Genomic DNA, 26,091 nt, shown 5'->3' with positions numbered 1-26,091 from the left:
CCCACCATGGTGGCATTTATCTGAATGTGTTGCTGGTGTGGTAAACAATTTATGGGAGATGTTATTAGCGCCTTGTAAATCCCAAGGACAGCTGAACACAGCCTTTTATAGTCGGTCATAGAATAGCCTTCTGTTCATGAAAGTATGAAAATTACTGGTTTGCATGTAGATTTCCTTATTGCAAAACAGTCTCTGCTTTAGTAAATATCATGATTATTTTAATCAAATTAAGCTTCCTTTACACTTTTTGCAATCTGCTGTTAAGAAACATCCTTTATTAAGCATTCTTAATACTTTCTTAATCTTCATGGTCCGGAGCGCAGTTGGGGAGGAAGAAAAAAAGGGACTTAAAAGTGGACATTTTCTCCTAACTACTCCACATTTCTTTTTATAAACTTTTAATGAGAAGCCTTCAATTTTCAGTAGCAACCCATGTCTTTAATATTCCTGCATTCGTTTCTCCAGGCCAAAATGTGCCATTAAAGACTAATAATGTTCATGGCATTCTGTGTATTTATAAATGCAAATAAATGATTGGGCTCACAAATAGCACGATTGTAAAGCTTTGACTCTCTTTATAGGTGCCACGTGCATTTGATAATGCAAAGTCTGAACTGTACATACAGCTTTCTTATTTGAAGGGACAGTTGTCATTTCTCTTTTGTTTTATTTGCCTCTGCCTGGAGGCAGCATGTATTAAAAATAATAGTAAGTACTTCCACCAATGCCTGATGGGAAAGCTTAGTAGTTTAGTCATCAGAGGTAGAAATATCTGCCATTTTCAAAAATTAGGACTTGAATGCCTCTCAGGGTCTGTCTCCTCAATATTAGTGGTACTGTTTTGTTAGGGTGGGTTTTTTTCCTGCAGCATGTGAATCCTGATCAGTCCAGGAGCTTTGAAAGCAATGCTGGGTTTCAAAGCATCTCTAAGTCTTGTGGAAATGTTGGCCAGGCTTTCTTCACTGGAACAAACACACCATTTCTGTGCTTCACAGCTTAGGAGTTGGTAAGGAGGATGCCTACACAGGAGCTCTAGGCTTCCTGCCATCTAATTTTAGGGCAGCTTGAAAAGCAAACAGTTAGTAGAAGCAAATGAGTTGAGCTCAGTCAGCAAAGGAATTGGCTACCAAAAAATAAAAAGGAAAAAAAAGAGAGATCTTGGTATTAGTCCTGTGTCAATAAATCACGTCATATCAAGTTTCAAATATTGATGATTATTTTCTTTGACTGTCCCTTGATGTCCATTTTCTGAAGTTGAGACGGAGACAGGAGAGTAGAACTGCCAAGAATTTCTTTTTTATCTTCATTTTCCTCCACTGAGAAAGCTAATTGTATTGCTTTCTGAACCACTTAATTCATTGCCTGTCATGCTCTTCTCTCAGTGTAAACTTCCTTGGGGCTATCGCCACAGTCCCAGCAGAGGAGGAAATTAGGGTCTCTAACAGAAATAACCTACAGCTTACATAGCATAAACAAATATTGGAAAGCAAACACTGACAGGTTGGGGAAAAGTGTTTTTTTAAAAAAGGAAAGTAATAAAAAAGAAAAGATTAAATGCAAACACAGTGCCCTGCAGTGTTTAAAACACTTCCTTATAGTCTGTCAGGCTCCATGTTCAGGACCTTTGATCAGGATGGAGGTTGTTTATTTCCTGTACAAACCAACTTATACATTGATCAATGCATTGTTGATATAGTGAAGGTATTCATTCCCTTTACTGGTCTCTTTGAGCGGCCTTGGATTTAACAGCAGTATTGTGAGCACTAACATGGGTATCCAGTCTGGAGAAAATGCAAAAAAGAAACAAGAGGATGGAGTTGATCACCTATTTAAGGGAAGAATGCTTGGAGGGGTTTCGGTGGAAAGAAGTGCAATGGAGTGAAGGTTGTTCAAACTTAGAAGAGATAATTTGGGAACCATTGGCCTAAATAACCAAACATTTTGCTTACTGTACTGGGAAGATCTGCTGCAAGAGTCCTGTAATAGGAATTGTTTCTGACTGGTCATACATACCCTGTGGAAGGAGAAGACATTAATAGTAAAAGAAACCAACAAAACAAAAAAAAGCCTCCAAAATTTACGGTCTGCCTTAAAACTTGGCTGCATTTTGGTGCAAACATTTAGCATGTTCCTCAGGGTGGACCTGAATGCAGAGTTATGCAAAGAATAGCCTTAACTTTGTATGCACAGTAATGGGATCTAAAATAACTATTATTAGAAAGGCAAACTTGCTTAGCTGGAAGGTGAAGGATTATTTACTTTTTGTCCCAACTCTTTCACGTGTGAGGCATCGGGCTTGAAGTGACCTGCTAGAGACCTGTAATGAAGCTGTGCAGTTTTCTGCCACTGGATCTTGTGGATGCCAGAAGTTTTTGTGCCATCAGATAGCATCTGTACAAATGCATGAAAGAGAAATCTGTCAGATGCTCTTAAAAACAGAAAAATCCCCTCTAGTTCCTCAAATGTGGGAGCTGCAAATCACTCTGTGTCTGTCTTTAGTTACTACAATGGATTTCGCCTGGTTTTACTCTACCATTCACATTTTGTTGTGGACCACTATCGGGCAGTATTTGGGTTAGGAAAACCTTTGGCCTGACCTCTGTCAGTCATTCCTGTGACTCATGGAGCAAAGGTCAGCTACAAACCAGACTTTGGGAACCTCCAATCCCCACTCATCTTTAACAGAGCCCTAATTCAGTAATATTATGGTTACTTGGACTACATCTGGGTGGGATTAATTAAGTTTTCCATCTTGGTCCACATGTTTCCTTTGTCACATGAAGTTCTTTTCTGTCTTTGTGAAGCACTCTGTAAAACACAAATAATGGCTCTTCTCTAATTGTGTGTTATTTCATCTAAAAAAACTAGCCCCCCCAGGATATATTTGAGCACTGCTTTGGGGCTAGTGGGCATTAAGTATAGATACTATTATCCCACCAATTATCCAGGGGGAACAGGAGTTGAAATTCCTTCATCCATCATCTTCCTTGAAACAAATGATGCAGAGTAGGAGCCTCCTGTTTGCAGAGAGGGCAAGCTGTTATCTGTTAATATGGTGGCATTTCTGCAAATGATTAGACTGTCAGAATTGCAGCAGTTTGAACACGCTGAGCAAGCTTTCCCATACACAGGAACAAGATGCCGGCGTTGGAGTACTGGAGAGGAGTAACATGCACTGGAGATTGACAAGTGCTTGGCAAACCCATGTTCCTGGGGCTCATCAGACATTCAGGGCTCTTAGGCAGGGCTGGTGAAGAGCATACTCAAGTGGCTTCATCATAGCCTGGGTGACATCTGGTGACATGCAGTTAGGCCTGTCATGTTTTTTGGGGATGAATTCATTTTCACAATATTTGAATGGAATCCACTTATGCAAAGTGGAAATATTCTGGCATATGCCAGTGATTTTCAAGACTAATATTTTTGGTCCATCTTGTATTTGGTGACAAAAGTGTAATTAACTGCACTTAGCCAGCCATGTGCTATTTTATGGAGCAGTTTTCCAGATTTCTGTGCTTCTTACTGGCTCTGCTCCTCCTCTGCTCCCTCCTCATCCCTGCAGCTGTTGTGATGAGGAGGAGGGAGCACAGGTATATTTGGCAGTTTCCTGTAATCGTAACTGGGGCTATGAAAAAATGTGTCTGCTGGCAAAAGATGGCTCGTTCCTCCCTCCAGCAGCTGGAGAGCTTACATTGCACTAAACAGAGGCTTGGACACTAAGTGGTTTTTGATCCTCTGATATGCTCTTCTTCAGTAGTGGAGTATATTCTTGTTTCTCTACCAAGTTAGTAGGTTGTTCTGCTTTGGTGTTGCTGAAGACAAGTGTTGGCAATTAGGTTTTTTTTTTTTTTTTTTTACCTCAGAAGATGACTCTGGGTTTGATCCTGCATTGCATCCAAGCTGAATTTGGGTTTTGAATGGGTTGGGAGTTCTCTTAGGAGAACTTAGCTTGTTCTTCAGCTGTCTGTGACAGAGGTGTGCAGAAAGTAGCATATAATTCTACAGAAAATGCTTCTAGGTTAAAAACCAAAGTGCAAGCAGCACATTTTGCTTTTCAAGCACTCCTCTTCCTGACAGGCGTCAGAGTTTCTCTGGCGAGTGAATGTAGGAAAATGTGTGTTTGGGGTAAAAATCCATTTTTTCCTGAAAAGGTGCTTTTAAAGGAAAATTCTTGATTAGGTCTATTGAAAGTACTGTATCTCAAACTTTTGGTTCAGTCTGTGTTGCACTGAGACATGGAGCAGAACTGTGTGTGGTGGACCAGCAGGAGTCCACGAGATGCTCCTGTTCCAGGGAATAGCTCAAAGTGGAACCCTTATTGCAGGATCTCACCCATGGAGGGAGAAGCTCAAAGATGTGATAGCTGACTGCCTGGGCCCACAGCAGCCAGGGCTGTCCTGCATCCCATGGGCCATTCACCAGAGGCTCTATGGCATGGCATCGGGCCCAGTTCCCTGCTCATGACTTTGCACCCTGGGGTTCTCTGCTGCCTTCTCCAGCATGGGAAGAAGCCTCTGCCAACCAACAGAGATAAAACTTGGGTCATTTCAGGTTTCTGATCTGAAACTCAACAGCCAAATAGTAGCTGTGTCCTATATGATGGCAAGGTTTTATGTTATGGATACGGCCAGGCTGTGCCGCACGACTTGAAGCTGGGTGGAAGCTCCTTGGCCCTGTTCTACTGATCAGTAGTGTGTAACCTTGTTGCCTCTAATAACTCTAGTTAGAAGAGCATAAGAAGACCTTATGCAGTAAAGCAGTGCAATGTGTGTGGTCCTTGCAGTAGGTAAGATGTGAGTTGCAGCAGGAATGCCGGAAGGCAAATCCACTTTGACATTTTGTCCTGCTCCTGGTGGGAGCATCCCAAGAGCCACTGATGTGAAACACATATTTAGCAGCTTGGGTAGGGGTAAATCTGCTTTCTGTAGTCCTAGTCACACCCAACTGCTAATGAGTGTTTTGCTGAAAGCGGTCTCTGTGTGTCCAGCTGTGGAAAACAGGATGAACAAAAAATGCTAAAATAGGGTTTCCAAATGTTCTTCTGCAGCTTGTGCTTCTGAGTCTTCATGCATACTCTGGCTTAGGCTCCATTTGAGACTTGCCCCTTGGAGACAGGCTGGCAGGGCTCAGGTGTGCTGCAGAGGCTCAGGGCAAACTCATTTCACGTTAGCCTAAAGCAGCATGCCAGATGAAGAAGTATTGTGAAACTCCTGTTTTAGCTATTTACTTCTGTGTCTTTTAGAGGAGGTGATCATGAATGTAAACTCTCTTTTTTTTTTTTTTTTTTTTTTCCCTAGTATGTGCTGTTAGGATGGAAAAACCACCCCCTAAAACCTCACATAAACTTCCGAAGTGCCTATCACTGGCCAAGGATAAAAAACGTTTCTCGTTGTTAAAATAGGCATTTTGAGAGTACCATCAAGGCATTTTGGAGAATAGAGGTGTTTTATTTTTAATGAGAAGAACTAAAGAATAAAAAATGGTAGCCTTGGAGAATTGCAGATCAAAGGTTTCTTCATTGTAAAACAAATGAAAGGTTTCAGTCCTAGAAGTGATGAATAAATTGATAAATTTTTAATAAGAAGAACAGGCTATAAATGGTAATTTAATTCTTTGGGGGAGAGAATCATTTAAGCACTGTTTAAAAAGTCCAGATTTTTTTCCTGTGGAGATTATAATGATAACTGAGGGGAGGACTGGAAGAGTGTGGCCAGGGCTGTTGTGCTCAGCCTCAGTGCTTGTGTCCTTCCCAGTGGTGGGAGGAGGGAGATGGATGCCTGTGTGCTTTTCCCTTCCCCACGTGCTTCTGGGGACTTCAGCCTTGTGGGGGAAAAATGGAATGCTTAAAATTATAGAGTTCAGACTTATGCTTGCCAGCCCCCCTGTGCTTTGGCTTTGCAAGAGTGAAAGCCCAGGGGGGAAATGATGGGGACCAAGTGTCCTCTGCCCCAGGCCACCCCTCTGCCCAGTGCCAGGGATGTGTGGGGATGTGGGATTTAAAATGAGCCCTCATGGAAGGAGTAGATTGGCTGGAATGCTGGTGCAGAGGTCTAGGGCAGCACAGGGCAGGCAGGATGGGAGTGACAGTGCTGGGAGAGTAGAGCCATGGCCTTGTTGGGTAAAGCAAGATTAGACTAGAGAAGGGGCATTTAATGGCATTTGCCTGGGGCAGCTCACTGCTACCAGACTGACAGGCTGATGGGTGCTGCCACATTTGCATAATAGCACCACTAATAAAGGCCTTGAGGTCCCTGCTGATTGCTTCAAACAGCCCTTGCACTGGGCTCATCCTCCTCTCTGTAGCTATGACCCACTTTTCACTTTCTAAACCCGATTTTATTTGTCATTTGTGGAGTAGCCTGGCCCAGCTCTGCGGGGAAACCCTGTCAGCTCCTATATGGTGTTCCTGCATGGCCAGTGGCTGGGACCACAACCCGCTGCTGTGTCCCTGCCTGGGCCATGCCCTAGCACATCTGAGCTGCCAGTTTCCCAGTCTGAGTCTTCCAGCGATGCTGTCATGCTCACTAACTTTTTCTCCTTCCTTCTCTTGGCAGTGTTTTGAAAGTTAAATTAAAGCAGAGGAAAAAAGGGAAATATTTGCCTCTTGCTTGACATTAATTCCCTGATTCTAATCTTCATTCATGTTTCCATCCCCCGCCAGTTCTGTCCTCTTGCTTTTGTGTCACACCTTTCCCATGCCTGGTGGATGAAGAAGCTCCAGCACAGGAGTTGTGCCTGGAGATTGACTCGCTTCACAGAGCCGGCTGGCTGAGCCATGCCTCGTGCCCCCCGGCTCACAGCTATTTTGGAGAGAGAAATGTGCTACAGCTTGTCGGATCTCAAGATCTCAGGACTGAGATGCTGAGCCACCGAGACCACCTTGGGGGGCTCGGGAGTCCTGGAATGTTGCCAGAAGTGTCTGGTGGCTGGACTTTGGTCCTACACAGGAGACGACAAGGATGAGGGCTTCACCAGGGTGAATGGTGAAGAGATTAGTTAATTAGAGGGTGAGACACAGGGTTTAGGATTTATGTACAGGGGGGTTTAGAGGAGTAAGATGGAGGAATTGGGGTGTGTCCTGTCCTTCTTCTTCTTCCTCTTCTCCTCCATCTTCTTTGGCCATGGTGGCACTCTTGGATTGGTTATTACTGAGAGTGCACCGAGTTATAAGAATAAATGGTATTGGGGAAAAATGATAAATATTGTACACGTAACAATGGGTATAAAGATACGTGGCTGCCCGGGAGGGCAGACAGTGTGCTCATGGCTGACTGCTGAGCAGATCTTTGTTCGGCTGAAAGAACATCTTTTAGATAAACAATTAATAAACATAAAAACCGAAAGAAGAACTGAAGCCTCTTCTCGTCCTTCAATACGCGGGCTGCCCCAAGGCCACCCCGGGCCTTTCCAGGCCCCTCAAACAGCCGAGATAACCGGACAACAGCTCGCACCAGTGATTGACTTCTGACTTCTTTCTGACTCCTTAGAGCAATGCAGGAAACAAAATTAGTTGTATTTCTAATATTCAGAACAGGATCTGATTTGCAAATGGTTGTGTCTCTATCACAGTTGGGTATCTCTGATACTTTCAACAAAATAAAAAGCATAAATTTTCCCCTTTGACATAAACAGGAAGGTATGCTAAGTAAAAGCTGTTGTCTTTGATGAACGTTGCATTCTCATATCAGCTTATACTGAAGCAGCTTAAAAGGCATGATGGGACTTACTAGTCACGGGCATAATTTTTTGGTCAGCTTTCAGCTTACGAGGAGTCACAAATGTATGTGTGCATTTGTATGTGTGCATTCAGACCTTTGCTGTGTCACTGCATTCCTGATGGAATGCCTAAGCTCTAACAGCTGGTGACAGTGGTAGAAAGCTCCAATCTGAGAAGCAGGATTGAGCTCTCCAACTTTAACCCTGTGGGGACTGCAGGGGGGCAGTGTTAATACTGTGAGAACGTCTAAGAGTTTTATTTGTAGCTTAAATATGTAACTTAAATGCAGCACTTCCTCCCACCCCTGGCACCCTTTCCCCAGCCTAGATAGGGAAAGTGCACCTATAAGGTTTCATCATTTAATTTCTTAGTTTGTATCAACTTCAGGTGGTAAGTGGATAATTCAGTGTTATCATTAAGAGCGTAACTGAAGTTGATTTGACTGTGCTGACCTCAGTTTTATTTTTCAGCCCCAAGGTTTGACCAAATGTTGGTTTCAGGTGGATTGTCTCACCTCTTCTAAGTACTCTTCAGCTTTACTTCATATGGCTGTTCCAACTTGTTGTTGTTAGCCTGAAATAAAACCTAACTCTTGAAGAAGGTTGAAAAATATTGTCTGGAGGTTGCATTGGCAAAAAGTGGTTCACCTTGGGAAATTCATATCTATATCTAGCTCCCTGTTCTCTTTAAGAGCTTATGGGTCTGATTCAGCCTCGTGTTTATTTTGCAGCATTGCTTTGGGTAGAGCTGCTGCTGTTTTTTCACTGATGTGTGAGATCAGAGCATGCCTTGTGGAGTTTAACTCTTTGCACTCACCGCAGTAAGCTATGAAAGCTTTGTGAGCCGATTTTCAGCCAAGTGGTATTTGCTGCTCCTGTTTTTCCCCTGTCTCTTTATCAGGGCAGTCGAGGGAATTTGAACCTCTGGAGAGATGGCAGTGAATGCTCAGAAGGAGCCCAGGCTTGTCAGTGTAGCCTTTTTATCAAACAGGCTTGTATGAATCCACACATTTATGCAAATTTTATTCTGTTTTGACCCAGTGAAAGGCTTTGCTTCAGCAGAGAAATAAACCCTTTAAATCTCATCAGCTTGGATGTTTTAACAGTGCTAATGCACACAAACGTGTAAGTTGTATTGCCCAGAGTTCCCTCCTCTCCCAAAAGCCTTGCTGAGAGAAATGTGCAGAGTAAACCAGCACAGTGAGAGTTGAGAGTTTCTGCAGTGTATGTGAGGATGTTACTATCTTGAGTATATTTTAACTGGACACTTCCCCACCCCCACTCACCATTTTTTATTATTTCTAACATCTGTATTCTAAAGGAAGAATGAAAAGTTTCTTTGTCTGGCAGGCTAGAAATACCTGAATTCAGATGATTATGAATTTAATTTGCTGGCCCTTAAATACTTGCCTTCGCTAACACTGCACTCTAGTGACTTGCACCATTGTGTTTGCTGTGCTCGCTCTTATCTTCCAGATTTGTGTGCCCCTAGATATTGCTTGTTCAGCTGTTGCTGTTCAGCTTAGCTTTTCAAATTCTGGTTGCCTGTTCATGCCCCAGCCCTCTGCTCATAGCAGAGGTTAAGCTCCTGCAGCTTTTTTCTGTCCCTCTTGCACCTGCCTGAGAGAGCTGTGAATCTACCTGTGCTGAATGTGTGGCACTGATGGCAGAACTGCTAGTGCCACTTAATTCCAGCTTTGGCAGTGATGGAGAAGTAATAACTGAAGACTTACACGGTGAGTGCTGGACAGAGCATCATTTAGTGATGTGAAATGTGTTTCATTACTAGCTCTCATACACTTGCAAAGGGCTGCGTGGTTTGTTAGCTTTCTGTGGTTTTGGTTTTGAATAACTTTACATGAGTTTAAAGCTTAGGAAATGGAGAGAATATAAAGGGAAATACAGGAAATGTGACAGTCAAACAGATAGCATATGGAAATAAAGATTGACAGGAAAAGAGGTCATAGCCATCAACACTATAATAGCAATGTGCAGAGATAAATCCAGAATCCCTATTGCAAAACTGTTCCTTTAATTGGAAAATGGAGAATTTCTTGGCACATACTTAAAGTGTTGGAAGTATAAGATATGTAAAGAGAAATGATATTTTTCTTTTTTATACACTCTTATGTGGGCTAGAAAATGTGAAATATGGTTACTTATGACTTCTGTTCATTTAAAAGGACACTTTATTACCAGGTTTATGACTTAAGTTTCCAAAATTAAATTCTTTATTTGCATAGCTGTTATTAGATTAAATTTTATATTCATCCTTAACACAATTGGTCAGTTTGGATCTTTGTTCTTAATAGCCAGAGAATCACAGACTGATTGAGGTGGAGAGGCGCCTCTGCAGGCTGTCTAGTCCCAGTCTCTGCTCAGAGCAGGGCGAGTGAGAGCAGGTTGCTCACAGCCATGAGCAGTTGAACTTGGAACATTGCATGGAGGGAGGTTTTATAATCTCTCTGGGTAACCTGTGCCAGTGCCTGACCACCCTCATGGTGGAAAAGTGATTTTGTGGTTTTCTCTTACATTTAAAAAGAGTTTCCTGTATTTCAGTTTGTTCCCATTGTATCTTGGCCACAGTAATATTCCTCATGTAAATAATTTGTATTCAGCCTTTGTTAAATTATATTGGCTCATTCATCATTCTAATTTCCTGAAAAAAATAATATTTTTTTTCATAGAGAATGTGGCTGAATCAGGGGAGAAATATCTTTTTCCAGAAATCAAAATGGGAAGTTGGGTCTTCAAAAACTACTGTATATCATTGAATAAGAACTCTTACCCCTTTCTGCCTGCCCCCCCCACACCCCCATTTTTATATGTGATAGGGTTGTTGATCCCCCACCATCCCATTAAGGGTTATATTTATGAGCCAATAATATTTTATAAGATCTTTATTATAAGTTGCCTCTTCAGTGGATGTATTATGTCATAAAATTTATTAGATACAAGATCAGATTTCTGATTTTTTAAGAGTGTCATAAAAAATGAAACTTCTGTGGGGAAAAAAGAAAGGCAGTAACACAGTAAGATCTGAAGCTTTTTCCCCACTTTCCTGTTCCTTAATTAACTTAAAATTGCACTGGACAATCCTCAAGTAATGTGCAAAAGTGGCATTTCATAGATAGAAATTATTAAGAAACTTTCAGCTGTCCTCTGGGAATATGCCTTAGTGCTTCTGTGTTCTTAAGGCTGCCAAAAATATCCCCAGTAATTCTCAGACTCTTTTGGCAGATGAAGGCAGAATGACTGGTTTTACAACAATCAAGATCAGATGGTGGCAGATCTATCAGACACTTTTCTATATTAAGAAATATGTACACTGGGAAATAAGCCGTGATCATACGTTCATTCTCTTTCCATCAATTTGTTGCTAGCAAGTTACTGTTAGCATTAGCATCTGTGAAAAATGGAAGACAGTAAGAGTTCACATCAGTCGTGCTCTACGTGCTTTTTATTTCAAGAATTCTTAGTGTGGTTTCACTGCTGTCTCAGGAAAAAAAAAAAAAAATCAGTTTTCTCTTTCACCTAAAACTGAGAAACTGTCAGACACACTTTGATACTTCCATGGCTTGAAACAGCGGTGACCACAAAGAAAAATACACCTTTCCTGCTAGGTCTTTGTATTTTCCAGTGAGAGGTGAGCTTATACTGTTGGCAAGAGAGACTGCCTTTGTTCTGCTAAGATGTATCATTCTAGCTGTGGATGAGTCTTGGGAAACAAAAGCATTTAATTTTCTGTCCCAACCGAGTGATCTTGTGAGAAACTACAGCTAACACCACAAAGTATTTCTGCTGCATTTGCAGAAACAACCTTGCCTCTTTTTCTATCTGCCTGTTTCTTTTGAGGACTTCCTACACCTTTCTTTGTCATATTTGTTTTCCTAAGGGTTTTGTTCTTGGGAATCACTTCTACATTTTTCTTGTAGTTATCTTCAAGCAGTTTTCCAGTCCACCAACTTTTTTTCCAACTTGACAGGTACCAGAAGGACTTGTAAAGTTGCTTCTGCATAAGTGTCAAGTAAGCCTGATACATGCCTGTAAAATTGTAATTCCATTCATGCTGAAAATGCAAAACCTTCTCTTGTCAGTATGTGCACTCAGTCTTGCTGATGGTTGCTACCATCACAGTGATTTAAGTCATCTCCTGTTTCAGAATCTAGTTTCACCAGCTAAAATGGACAGTGGTATCTGCATCCAATCTTAAATCAGGACAACCCTTGTTTTCCTTCATTGTCTTGAGTCAGACTCCATGTGCAGTCAGGCATCCTCTAGTCAAAGATAAATGAATTGGCTCAGATCTGAAAACTCTGACTGCGAAGTCATGCTCGTCTCAGTTCCTTTAGGTAGTTTGTTCCACAGCTACAATTCAAAGCTTGACTTTTGGCCTCTCCGTCTTGTTTACTGGTCTACATGCAAAATAATAAAAGGATTCAAAAATTCCAATTCCCCTAGTTGGAGCTTTGTAATATAAGCTATAATTACTTTCCTGTGTTTTAAAGAACTCAGGTCTGAATTCAGGAAACAGGGATGCTGCGAGAGCCCAGAAGGTTGATGGTTTGTTATAATTATTCAGGAGTCTGTTGATGGGAATGCCTGTCCTGGCGTTCCCAGCATCTGGCCTGTGTCAGGCTGAGAGGGAAGCTCCATTCGTTTTTTTTCTCTTTTTTTTATCCCTTCTGATCCAGAGGGTAGCCGCAGGAGGATCCCTCCCTGGCTCCCAGCCAGACCCCGCAGCGGTGCTGCTTTCCTCTCGGTTTCCCCACGCGGTTTGTGCCTTCGCTCTGCCATCTCCTTAGCAACTCGGAGCGCACCAGCAGCACGCAACCACACAGCCCCAGGGAGCTGCAGCTCTATTTGTAGGCAGCCCAGCCTGGATGAAAATTTCCAGAATGCTCTGGTAAGGCCTCTACGGGCACAAAAAACTTAGGGGTCCTGCTAAAGGATCTGGTGCCTTATCTCAAAGTCCTGCCCTTCGCAGGATGCTCAACCTTTGCAGTAAAGCACACTCACTCTGATACATAGCGAGGATGTGCTGGTTACATAGCTGCTTATTAACATTTCAGGAATCATGTTCCCTGTAACCCAGGTTAGGAAGTGAAATGCAGGTGCAAAAACAACAACCTGGGGTAATATCATGTTGTAACAGGCAGAGTCTCAAGGATGATGCCATGTCTATGATATTTTGGGTTTTTTTATTTCAGGGATATGGCTTAGTGAAATCTTAGAAAACAGGAGAGGAAAATATTTTTTTTTCTGAGCTTTGTGGTTAGGTTTCTTATTTTTTTTAATTATGTTTCTTCAGGCTGAATTCTACATCAAAACCAAGATTTAATCACTAGTTATATTGCTTACTGTTGTTCTGTGAAGGTTTATTGACTCAAGCATTTCCCTTAGTCATGTGGCTGAGAAGTTAAATAAAGAATGTGTGGTGGTACTAAGAACAACTCCAGGTATTAAAGAAAGAAATGATAATCAATTAAAATGGGTTTGTTGATGACCTTGAGTAGGGCACCTGTTTTCATGATCTTTTCATGTATTCTGAGCTAAAATTGTGACACACCCCTGAAGGAATTCAGTATTTATTGAGAGATAATACCTTTTAAGTGAAATCTGATGAGCTTTTTGGATATCCTGAAGTTAGCACATATATGGTTGTATGGCAACTTTGTACTTTTTTATCTAGGCAAAATCATAATTAAAGACTTCCACAGGGTAGTGAGTTTTTTCTTTTCTTTAATCCTTCTATCTGGACCTCATATAACAGTGCAGGAGGATTTTTTGTCCTGATCCTAGGGCATCCCTCCCAGATTTCCCTCATAACTTGTATTCGCTGCAAAGGACTGCTAATGGGAATAGCCTTGGAGGAAATGTCACTCTACTTTTGAAATACTGTTTTGATGTTTCAAAGTCGTTACTGGAATTGTTCTGCTGGACACCATGGTGAGAAGATAATGCCTGTCTTAGACTGGAGTAGCAAGGAAAGTCCAAAACAACATTTCACCTACTCCAGTTGGTAGGAATACAGGAATCATGTGCTTTTGTGTGTGCTTCTACATTCAAGGGTAACGTGGTGAGGTGAAGGCTTGCGCTGTATAGGCAGGCTGATTGACAGCTCAGCTGGTGCAGATCAGTAATTGGAAATTCATTTCACATAAATCTTCTAATACTTACCGTGAGACATGGGAAGGAGAATATCTGAGCTCTAAAAGAGTTAACTCTTTCAGGGCCATCTCTGAAGATGTTCAGATTTCCAACTAGCAAGACTGTTCAATTATTTCTCTTTAAATCCTGCATTTCTGGTTGTGTGAAGAAGAGTGCTGGTGGAGGAAAAGGCCACCACCGTGCGCTTCAGTTTATAGCATTTAGGTGCACAGCCGTAAATATTTAATATTTATTTCTCTTACAAGTGCAGATTCAGATTGTCTTGGAAAAATCATCTTTGTATTTGGTGGTGAACACATTTTTGCCTCTACAAAATGCATCTTGCGCATGTTGCCTGCCAATTTCATGTCTGATTTACCTGATTTGTGTCTCCACATTGGTGGGCTTATTGTATGTTTGTCCATGTGCCAGCAGACTCTGCAACTGTATTTTAAGAGGTCTGTTCATGTCTAAATATTTATATTCTTTTCCATGAGGCTGAGACTGATTGTATGTGCTAGCAACTTCATCCCTGCCCCCCCTTCTTCCCCCAGTCCAAGTGTGTGGTTTTGGTACGTTTTCCTTCTCACTTGATTTCAACACTCTGGTGATTTCCACAATACAGTTTTGAATGTATAATTGGTTACTGGTGACCACATTTTCTTCTCATTTATTTTGGACTGCCTCTTCTGTTACGCACATATTTGTCTCTTCATTAATGTCAATGTGAATTACAGATGAGAGGCTAAGTGTGGATAAATTAGTAAGTACACGAAACGGAAGGCGGCATTTAACTTTGTGAATTATTTGTGTGGGCACAGGACAGCTAATTAATACCTGAGCATCTGAACAAAACAGGCAGTGCCAGTGTGCAGGGCTCCACTGTCGACACGGTTCACAGCGTGGTGGCTGTGGAAGATGGGCGCTATGGGGGCAATGCAGTCCTGCTGGGGTTTAAGGCCCACTCTTCTGGAAAGTGCTAGGGGTAGGTGGAAGTGCTGCTTGTGGTTTTGGAGCCAAAAGTTGTGCTTGCCTCTAAGGAGCAGTTGTCTGTGTACAGTAAATAGAAGACTGAATAGTTTGCATCTCAGTCCATAATGTATTGAGATTTCTCTTGACCTTTAAAATGGTGTAAAACAGTTCAGAATGGTGTTTCTTGCTGTAAAAATACAGTGCTTGGATGAAAGCCTTCCTTCAAGATGGGCCATGTTCTCTGCTTCACTGCCTGTGGTAACACTTTATTCATTCATGTCGGGAGAAAACCTTTTGTCTTCAGCTGAACAACTTCTGCTTTGCTTGCGGTGCCCTGCAGAAACATTACAAGAGGTTTCCTTAAAGGGAAGCACTTGGCTATTTTCTGAGCTCACTTTCAAAGTACTCTGAATTAATTATAAATGAGTAAAGCTGTCTGGCTCTTGATTACACAATTGCCTATCCTGGATTCCCTCTAATGAAATGTAAGCTGGTCCAATCGCAGTAAAACAGGAGATGCCTTCTTTCCCTCCCTGTCTTATGATCTGAGCTATTCTCAGGTCTACTGTTCTGATTTTTATTTTTTTTTTTTGGTTTTGTTTTAAGCTGCAATTCTGCCAGCCTTACATTTCCTCCTTTCTCTCCTTGCTACCTTATTTTTATTAGTCTTTTCTTTTGGCTGCACTTAGGCCCCTACCCTGTTATAATTTCCATTGAAAGTAGTTAACATGCAGTGATACAGTGGCTTTTTGCACTGAACTAGCACAATGCATTTTATTTATTTAAAGGATTCTAAGTGCCTATAGTGTCTAAGTGTTTGACAAACACATAAAAATACACAGAAGTCAAGCACTTAGCTGCCCCAAGAGGATGGGTTTCCCTCTGTGTCTGCCAGGAACATCCATAAACCCTATTATTCATGTACCACGTAGCTTAGTAACAATTAAACTGCAGCCTTTGCTTTCTATGTGCTGAACCATGACCTGTTGTCTCCATCGTTTGCCACAACCTGAACCTCAAAGGATATGCTGTATTTTATCCCATTTTTCTTCTTCTGCCCTCATTTTTTTAATGGTGCTGGATATTATGGGCTGCAGTTCTGACTTTTGTCACATTTTCACTTGGTTTACCACCTTCGGATGGGGTGGGAGATTGCTCAGTGCAAGTGGCATGGGTGTCCTTTACTCTGACACTTTTATTCTGTGTAAAATACCAGAAGTTGAGGAGCTGTGAAGTCCTCATTTGGACTGTAATAACAGTGTTTAAGCTAAAGACCCCAGCCTGAGTTTTGGAGTGGAGGTCTTTGAGCCCTAGCCCAATTGAATCACAACACACATGGTGGAGATGGTGCTCCTCTGCCTTCTTCTCATTGAGTCTCTTGGCCTGGATGTCCAGCACTGCTCCTGACCTTTCTACGTGTTGAGGAAGGATGAGTTCAAAATGAGTTAAGAAAGTGGCAACCAGGGCAATGTAAATTTATTCACCCCTGCTCCTCCCCTCTTCCTTGCGTTGGTTTAGGGAGTTGAAGACAGGCTATGAGAAAGCTGTGAATTTTCTTCTCATGACAATACTATAGAATCTAAGGAAAATGGATTATTCTGAGCTTTGTTTTTTCATCTTTGCTGGAGATAGTAAACCAAGAGTTTGGAGCTCCTCCTGAGGCAGGCTGAGGTTTGCCTTGAAAAGTAGACTGTACCTGCTGAGTTACTGTCCTCCCTGCCTTTGGGATTTGAAGCCCATGTTGATGAATGTCCCAGAATTACCAGAGGGCTGATACATACCTATTACTGTGCCAGACTTGGAGTCATGTACATTGAAACTAAGTTGAAAGGGGAGACGTGAACCTTTATTATTTTATCTTCTTACTGGGGTGTTCTCTCTTCTACCAATCCACCAAGGTTAGACCATCCCAGCTCCCTTTTTCTTACAGGGTGCTGCATTTTTTTAATTTGCTCACTTCCAGCTCCCTTTGCCAGGACCTCTAGCCCTAAAACTGCTTTTGTAGAGTATCCACAACCTTCAGGACTCATTCCCACAACTGGTGCTTGGCTTTGCTAAAGGCATCAGCCCTGAGAGTTTTAACCTTCAGCAACCATAGCAACCAGACTTGTATTCTTTGAAGAAGTAGTCCTGAGCATAAGGCACTTTAAAGACCCATTCACTTTGCTTCAGAAGATCTCCCCAAAATTGAGGGAAATTGTGACTTGATGACATTTAGGAAATAGGGCAGAACTTCTAGAACATTTGTTCTGAGAATGACAGAAGCTGTCAAAATTGTAAGACAATTACACTAATGCAACCTCTCTTAATAATGGGGACATCAGTTTGGCTGTGCTGGAAGCCTGTTAGAAATCTATGGTTTTTCAGAGTAATATCTCTGTTTCTCTTTCTTCCTCTCTAAATGGTAACTGAGACCTATATAGGCAAACCCTAGAATATGAGGCATTTCTGGGGGGAGGGTGGGTAGGGGAAGAGCTTTGGAGAGAAGAGCATTACCAAATCAGTGGAGAACCATCAGAGGAAAAAAATTGTCTTTTTACCTATTACTCTGGAACTAACATGTTTGAGCTCCAGTTTGACCTTCAGGGATGTCCATCAAATGGGAGGGTGAGCTCAATAATCATCCCATCCTGGTGTGCCTGCAGATCCCCCACAAGTTGTATCTTTCCAGAATCTTCCCAGGAGACTCTCAGAAGAAGTGTCCACTTAAACAAGGAGTGGTTTTGACTACTCTGGTGCAACGCATATCCTGAAAATATGCTGATGAAGGTTTTGACTGCTTGACCACAGTGACAGGGTGGTGGTGGTGGGATGTGCCAACACACTTTGAGTTCTCTTGAGCTGGCTTGCAAAAGGTGCTTAGAACAGTTGCTGCTAAAATAAAACTGGAGAAGGAGTAGAGGATGCAAGCTTGCAGTGAGCGGAAGACAGATATCCTAGGCGTTTGCGATCTCTTGCCAAATTTATCCATTTCTTTTCCCACATTCTCTCTCCATTTCTGAGGAATGATGCTTAGCAGTTACTTTCTGTCTTCGAAGGTAATAGAATGTGAGCATCTGTGATGTGGCAGAGTTTTTCATTTGAACTGTTATTAGCATGTGTTGAGGATATATATTCAAGCAAAGTGACACTTAAAATATATTCCATGTTCTATGCCAGTATCCTATAGGAAGGCCTGATGTATCAGTAACCAAAATTAGCAGTGGAGCCATACTGTCATGTAATCTTCTCAGTGAAATCACAGACCACTACATAGCAATTTTCTTAGGTACTTGTAATGGTCTTATGCATACTTATTTTCCCTTCCCACTATCCCACGTAGCTGCTTCTTCGGTAGACTTTGGCTGGTGTGTCCTAACCATCCCTGCAGGCTCTCTTGGCTCTGTTAAGATACAAGTCTCTCTCTGCTTTTGAGCCAGCTCTGTCCCTATGCTGCCAAACCGTAGCAGTGGGGGAAGGTTTCCTTGCTGCAGAGAAGGAACCAAAGCTTGGTAACTCAGTCTGAATTGAGAGAAGGGATTGGAGGTGTTGTACAAAAAAAACTGCTTGAGAAGAGCTCTGTCCTGTGTTCATGTTCAGAGTGAGCATGGAATAGGGATAGGGATGAGACATACATCATGGAACCCTAAACACCTGGTAAGATTGACTGCATGAAGCTGGCAGCAGCTTCAGTCCAGGCTGACTCAGTGGGGCAGGCAGATGCCCCAGGAGCTGTTCTGCACTACCTATGGCTGCCTTGGGACCAACCAAGCCCTTACAGCTGAACAGTATGAATTCCTTCCAACGTTATTTTTAATTCTGTTTTCATTTCACTTCATTCTAGAAGAAGCTCCATCTTCCCCTGTAAATTACAGATCTTTCTAATGCTACAGTCAGAAGCATGAGAAATGTGCCAGCTGCTTTAACCAAGCTTGCCTGAATGGCTGTGTCTGCCATGGAGCCTCAGTAACAGATGCTTTATCGTGGTATGGTCAGTGGTCAGAGCTGCTTGGACCCTGATTAGATTTATGTGGTCTGTGCTGATACTTGTAGCTTCACTGTCATGAACAACAATGCTGTTCAGTCATGTTTAAAGTTAGGTTAGGTTTGGTTCTCTGTGCTGCAGCCAGATTTTGGGTACAGTGTCATTTACCACCCTGCTCATGCAGAGCGAGAACATCTCTGGTGGGAATGGTAAGAAATAACTATTGTTTTCCAAGTTTGTGTTCTATCATATTTTGTAGGACCTTTCTCAGGAGGGTGTGTTTTGCAGACCCATTGAATAAGGGCTTCAAAAATGTGAAAATTAGAACTAGTCAAGATTGTCTGGCCACTTGTAATAAAGTGCCTTTAGAGAGTTTGTTAGCATCATGAGTACAGAAACAGGGGTTCCCAATTCCCAGTTCACCAAAGCATGGTTGGTTTGGCATGGAGTACAGTGAGCCCCTCGTGCCTAGCTGGGAAGTATGAGCACCTTTTGAAGAGCTGGGGCATGGGAGGGATGCCATGGGCACTGCAGCTCCCTTTGGGATTGTTGGACCTCTGTGGTGGATGCCATTGCAGAGATAATCACCCAGCCCCACAGCCTGGCAGCTGCACATTACTGAAACCCAATTTTCAAATGGTAAATTGGCCTTTTATCTTTGGTACTTGCTACATAATGGTGCAGAGCATTAGTCAGCTGAACCTCACCATGGTTTACTGCCTGGTTGTAAATTGTAATTGGCTGACTAACCTTCTCTGATGTTAAGTGCCTTAAAAGGTTGTTTTTCCTTTGTTTTAGTTTAGGTTTAGTTTCTGCCTTTATGTCTTCTCACTGTTTATTCTGATACTAAAATGTAATTAGAAATTAAAAAGAACAAAGCAAACCTCCAACCCTACTGATGTACATTAACATGAATCATCATCTCTTGAAAGTGTGTTTAATCCAGAGCTCTGCAACCTGATATACATCCCCTTCATTTGGTAAATATTTAAAATATCTGCAGACATTTTTTTACATTCTTGAGCAAAGACCTCATCACCACGTGTTCAGCCTTGTTTCTGTTTTTGAGTATTGATGTTATGGAGCTGAGGTGTGTTAAATGTTTTCTCTTCTTTTGTAATTTCTAGTATCTATTGTACTATTATGAAAGCAGATACAAATAGAGAAAAGCCTACCAATTTATTTTGCTTTTAATAAATCAAAATGAGTATATTAGAAAGAAAGTGTAAGCAACTTTAAATAGTGCCAAAGGCTGTAGTCTTTGAGAACAGTTGAATTGAGAGGTTTATATAATGAACAGAGTTGATGATGCCTGTAATAAAGTGGATTAGCTGTTAGAAATTCTGTTACACCATTTATCTTTACTTAGTTAATCTTCTATGCTTGCAATTTCAGTCATACAGCTTGGGGGTACCCAGATAGATTGTGGTCGACCAAAAAAAAAAAAGGGCACATTTTGGTTGTCCAAAATGCTGGCACTTCCCAGTGTAGTTTCCAAAGGAGACAAGAGAAAAAAAATTCATAGCTTTTCCTCTGTATCACATAATATTGCCCCCTTAGCAGTCATTAATTCCTGCCCCAAGGTAGTAATACTGACTTCTTTGTCTTTTGGTAGCAACTCTTTTTCTTGCATCTTTCCATCTTGGTCTTCTGCTAGGTATTCCTTACAGCAGTTGCCTTTCAAGTGAATAAAGCAAATTCTGAGCACAGTGCTTCTTCTTCCAAATAATTTTAGGCTAAACACGTCCTGTTCTGTGGGTGCAGTTTGTGTGATTATCGGGGCCCCATGTCTGATGGTGGCAGCAGTGGTGGCTGTGTGTGGGGTGGTGCTGGTCTGCAGGGGCTGTTCCTGTCAGGTGGGGTGTGCAGAGGCTGTCCAGCTGAACAAGGCAGCACAGGCAGCTCACCAGGAGCTCTGTGCATGGCAGATGATTTTCAGAAGCCTCTTGCCTGGGTCAGGACCACAGCACATCCCTCTTTCCCTGCCTCCAGCAACAGAAGGGCTTGTTTTGTTGACAGCCAGGGACTGGGACCTTCGCTGTGACATTCAATTAACAGGACATTGACCAATAACTTGGTCTGATCCTGGCATACTGGCTTATTTTGAGAAATGTTCTCTATCCCTTTTTCTTCACTCAAAAGAGGTGTCCATTCACTGAATTCCCCACTGGCTTGAAATGTCCTACCAAACAGGGACTGTAATTCTTACTGTCCAACAATCATTAAATTATTTTCTAGCAAAACAGTGTGAAATTTTATTTACAATAAAATTTGGTAGTGAATACAAATCAGAATTTTTAAGGAGCACAGGTGTTCCTGTAATACCATGAATAGTGCTGTGATTCAAACTTGAGTAGTCTAGAATGGTATTGGTATTTTTTTAAGGAACAAAGCTTTACTTTAGAAATATGTCAAATTCAGTTGATTGTGTTTGAAAGAAGAACAGTCTTTGCAAGTAAGGGACTTGAAAAGCCTGGAATCAGTTTCCTGCCATTCTCCAACACATTTTGTATCTCCTTGGGGAGGCAATTTAGGCTTTCAGTCATCAAATCATCATCTCCAAAACCGGGATAATAAAGACATTCTTAGACCCTGGGAGTGTTGAGATGACAGACCAGCTGATAGGTCATTTATGGGTTCCAAGAGCCCTTATGTGCCCCTCTGGGGCTGTAAACCTCAACCTGTCCCAAAATGCAGCTACCCACTGGGTCTCCATAGCCAGTGTAGATTCAGTGCATTGTATCCTTACTAAAGTGGTTTTTTGTGTAAGCAATTTGATTGCCAGGTTGAGGGCATATATGTGTTCATTCACTCTGATGTTGTCCCACAGCAATTGCAAAGTGATTTGATCCCTTTGCTGGAGAAGCATTTTGTCCAAGGCCACTTTCAGGGGCACTTCAGCCAATTAGCATTGCCCCCTAATTCAGGGTAGGGCACTGAAACAGAAATGTCATTTTGCCAACTCTGACTATCAGGTTGGCATTACCAGTGATCTCTGTATCACATTTCAAACTCAGTTTGCCATGCTGTGTTGCTGGATCAGTAACAACTGTGAAGATTGATGATCTACATAAATTCCTGTGATTTCCAGTGAAGATTTTTTATTTTCCTCTCTTTCAAATTGTCACCCGGTGTTGTCCTGCTTAGTGCCTGTTAATCAGGGGTACTTCTTCACTGACTCTTTTTGCTCAAAAAAACCCCATGTCAGCTAGAGGATACTTGTGAAGTGCAGTATCTTCACCACAAATACAGGTGCAAGTACATGAGCCTGGAATTACCATAGCTCAAGAAACATGCCTTCATGTCAATAAGCAGTATAGCTATACTCTTTTGGATCTTCCCATGTGAATAAACCTTTAATTTGTGATATTTCTTGGGATAGTTGACCACTTCTTGAGATTTCTGCATGCCCCACGTTTATCTAACTATGGAGGATGTTACTTGGCATTGTAAAGTACTAGTAACAAATAGTGTGATACTTGGATCTACTCTTGTAGTCTCTAACAGAAATTTGTCCTGCTGCTGGGTTTTTTCCCTCTGTTAGCTAGAGGGAGAATCATAACCTTAACAGTATTTAATTGGAGGCCTTTTGAGTTAATTAATTTAACTCTTCACTGCCTTTGATCGCATGGTTTTATGAGTATTTTTAATTGATCTTATTTGTATGGAAATGTAATCTAACATTAATTTAACAAGATGGATTCAAATCAGTGGTCAACCCTGCTGCTCAATCAAGGATATTGCTCAGTGCTATTTTTTGGGTTTAATTTGAAGGTTATGGCCACCCCAGAAACAAAAAAGGAATAGCTGCTACTGGTGCTGAAATCCTGTAGTTGTAGGCAGTTTTCACTGATGGATACTCTCAGCTAAGAATTGTACTGGCCACAGCAAATAAAAATGGCTTTATTCCCTTTCCACTGAGTTTTACAAATACAAATAGAAATATGGAAAGGGGACCACTTAACCTGTGAATTTCAGTCCAGCTGGATTTAAGCAAACCACCCATTTATTCTTAGATTAATGGTTTGCAGGCAGACTCTATCAGTTGTGGACTGTATTGTATTAATTTGCAACTGCAAGAGTTAACGCTAGTAATTGCTTTTCCTCTATAGAGAGAGCCTGCAGTAGGTTGTTTTAAATGGCAATCTGTGATTGATAGATCAGGGAAAACAGGACCAAAGAAGGTTACTGCCTCCCAACAACTTCCCTCTTCAAATTGAAATAATTTGCAATTTGTAGGATGCCTTGCCACACGTGCTTCAGGAATGAAGCAGTAAACACACTAGGCTGCGTTCCCTTAAAGCAGTGAACCTCTTACTGCCTTTCTTTCACCAAACCAAACAAGTCGTGTTGTTGGGAGTCCATTGAAAACAAGTGTGCTGGCGAAACAGTCCCCAGACCCCTTCAGCAAACTTCCTGTACGGTCAGGCAGCGGACCTGATGAAAGAGCCTGTTTGTGAACCTTTGGATTCCTTCCATTGATTTGTAAATCCACTTTATTAAAGTACTGCCGAAGCTAGTGAAATGAGCAGCCAAGGGCTCCCATCAAGTTCCTAACAAAAATCTGATGCAGCTTGGATCACTGGTACTGGCACATGCTTTTGAAATTGTTTTTTTTTTTGTTTTTTTTGTTTTTTTTTTTTTTTCCTGCTGCGTTGGATCGTTTCGAGACTGGGGGAGTAGAGACGTAGGAGGAAAAATGCAGTCTCCATCAGCCACACATTATATGGCTGCTTTATTTTTCAACGCTGCTAAAAGTCCTCTTATTTAATATCGATCATACCAAGGAGCCAGCAAAGTACAGTGTTAATTGGGTCCACTGGAATTCTCGTCCCCTGGGAGAGAGAGCTTCCTAGGCAGGGAGGGCGGAGGGAAGGAGGGAGGGAGAGGAGGAGGGAGGCAGGCAGGGAGGAGGGGACCCACTGTGCGCAGCATAAAATGTAAGTGCACTAGACATCAAGGCTTCTGCTTGCATCGCTGGGAAGCAGTCGCGGCGGTTCCCACCCGCCCCCCTTTCAGAAATTAGCCAACTATTTTTGTTCTTTTTATTTATTTTTTTTTTAAGTCTGGTAGTTGTTCTTGAATTAGCAGCTCCTTTCTTTTATTTTTCTTTGCTTTTTCTTCCCCCCTCCCCATTTGCGGAGGGCTTTTTTTTTTTTTATTTGAATTGTTTTCCTCTCCTTTCTGCAAAGCTGCAAAAGCTCTGCTTTGAAAACTGCTGCCCCAGAGTGCAGTTGCTTAGCTGTCCTGTCAGCATTGTTCTAATGCTCATTCCATATGTATGTCACATAGGAGCAGTACCCTCCTCCTCTCCCTTCCCCCCAACCATGCATTTGATTTTTTCCCCCTAAAGACCGATTTTTTTTTTTTAATTTTTCCAAAGGAGATGCAAACAGGGAAATTCAAACTGAATGTCTCTGTGCTGTGGTTACTTATATAGCCAAGACCACATTTCTCTTAGAAAAAGTGTTTGTTCTGTTCCTTCTTTTCCCTACTCTCTCTTTTTCTTCCCTATAAGCACAAAGGCTTTAAAAACTAAGATCTATAGTTCCTTTTGCCTTTTTTTTTTTTTGCGTTACCGTGACAGCATGTATCTCTGTTGCTGAAGAATGAAGCAGGCAGGCTGGAGGTTTTTTATGTTCAGTGCTTTTGGGACCACAAAAAAGAAGTCTGCAGAGAAATACGTACAGCAGCTGTGCCAAGTGAGTTTCTCATGACTGTTATCTGTCACTTATTCTGACTAAAAGGTAAGGAGTTCTTTAGTTTTTTTGTTAAAGTCTTTGTGCATTGTTTTTGTGGTGTCATTTGACATGTGCAACTCCGTGGCTCAGGAGGGAGGTGGGTTGTGAAGATTTTTGTGTTAAGGTATTATAGGTCACCCAAGCAAAGCTCTGCATCCAGAGGAGAAAAAAAGATCTTGTTTCTTGGAATTGTTTCCCTTTTCATCTCAAATGGTTTCTCCAGCTTAGCTTGCTACTGATTGAGACATAAAGCTGGGGCATTATCACTGCTGCTTATCTTTTCTGGTGCTCTTTCTCTACCTGGGGAGCTCACGCACCCAGTTGGTTTGTGTGTGTGTGCACAGATGTGGGGCAAGGCATAGCCCTGGTGCATGACAAACCCTTGGCAACGTGCACCTTCTCCTCTCTTAACTGTAACTAAATGTCTTCAAGCACCCCTCTCAAGGTAAGAATGCCTTAGTTCAGCACACTGCAGCTTATGCCTGTTTAAAATTATTACTTGGATTACAGTGCATACTGTGGAAAGTTATTAGTTTCCACAGAGACCAGTTTAATTGGGGGGTATGTGTGCAGCGGTTCTGTTTTGTGCTTTCCATACACTACTTGTGGGGGAGTATGAAATGTTATTTTCTTCTTAATTCTTGGGAAGGGTGAAGTTTACACTGTCTGTTAGGCATAGCAAATGAAGTTATAGCTGAAATCGATTAAAGCTGTGGAGAAGCATAGCCTTACAAGGCTCTTCAACTTAGCCTGAGAGTCAGAAGATACTTTATTAAAATATTTTTTTGCTCTGCATTGTAATATGCAGTATTGTATGCAGGAAGGCATCTTCACCAAGAAGAATTAGCAGGGAATGATGCCTGGACTGGATCATTATGTCATTTATGTGTTAGAAACCTGTTTAATCCACAACCTTGGTGTGCACTGCTTTTTTGTGCGTGTGTGCTGGATGCATCTTTCAACAGCCTCTAAGTTCAAGAGGGCATTGTTTTATAAAATGTGTTAATGTGTTTCTGCTTTGCAGGCAGGCAGAAGTGCTCTGTAACTGTCCCCTTAGCTGTGACACAGCCCGTTATTTGGCATTTTGGAAAGGGCTGATTTTAGGGCTTGCTTTGCTTTCTTTCAGTTATTTGTGTTCTTACTTCTTAGCTGTTAGTTCTCTGCATGGAAAATATATCTTAAGTGTGCTCATTTCTCATGCTTTGCAATCATAAGTGGCTGAGACAGTTGAGCAACCTGATTTAGTGGTGTCGCTTTACCAGGAATGTTGCATTGCTTATTTGAATAACCAGGAATGCCGTCAAATATGCAATTACTTTGAAAACAGTCTAAAAATACAAAGTGTGAAGGAAGAGAGAAAGTCCTGTCTGCAGGAATTCATTTCTTTCTGTACTGTGGCTGTTTATAAACGTTATTAGGTATTGCCTAACACATGCTTTGTGACTCTTATTTTCCCGTTATTGTTGCATTGAGAAAACAGTCATTTAGATAACAGGTTTTCATTGATATCCTTTTTATAACATAGAAAGCAGTATAAGAAGCAGTAAT

The 26,091-nt window shown here is 41.8% G+C and overlaps 1 protein-coding gene across 4 annotated transcripts in view; it reads left to right on the top strand.

Annotated features, from left to right (window-relative positions):
- The window catches only part of FAT3 (FAT atypical cadherin 3), a 399,599-nt gene that overhangs the window by 41,940 nt on the left and 331,568 nt on the right, over window positions 1-26,091 (top strand). Inside the window, exons 1-2 of one of the 4 annotated variants that reach the window (XM_064719053.1) lie at window positions 23,136-23,387; window positions 24,390-24,549. The exons of 1 other annotated variant lie outside the window; for it this stretch is intronic. The gene's annotated coding sequence lies outside the window, so the exon portion shown is untranslated. Of the gene's footprint in view, window positions 1-23,135; window positions 23,388-23,721; window positions 23,743-24,389; window positions 24,550-24,935; window positions 24,989-26,091 lie in introns of those variants that run through there. 2 more of the 4 variants (XM_064719062.1, XM_064719082.1) reach the window with 2 other exon arrangements.

The sequence above is a fragment of the Zonotrichia leucophrys genome, chromosome 1 (genome assembly GCF_028769735.1).
Source record: "Zonotrichia leucophrys gambelii isolate GWCS_2022_RI chromosome 1, RI_Zleu_2.0, whole genome shotgun sequence".
Lineage (NCBI taxonomy): Eukaryota > Metazoa > Chordata > Aves > Passeriformes > Passerellidae > Zonotrichia > Zonotrichia leucophrys.
Note: the sequence above shows the minus strand (reverse complement) of the source record. Positions and strands in the feature narration are given on the sequence as shown.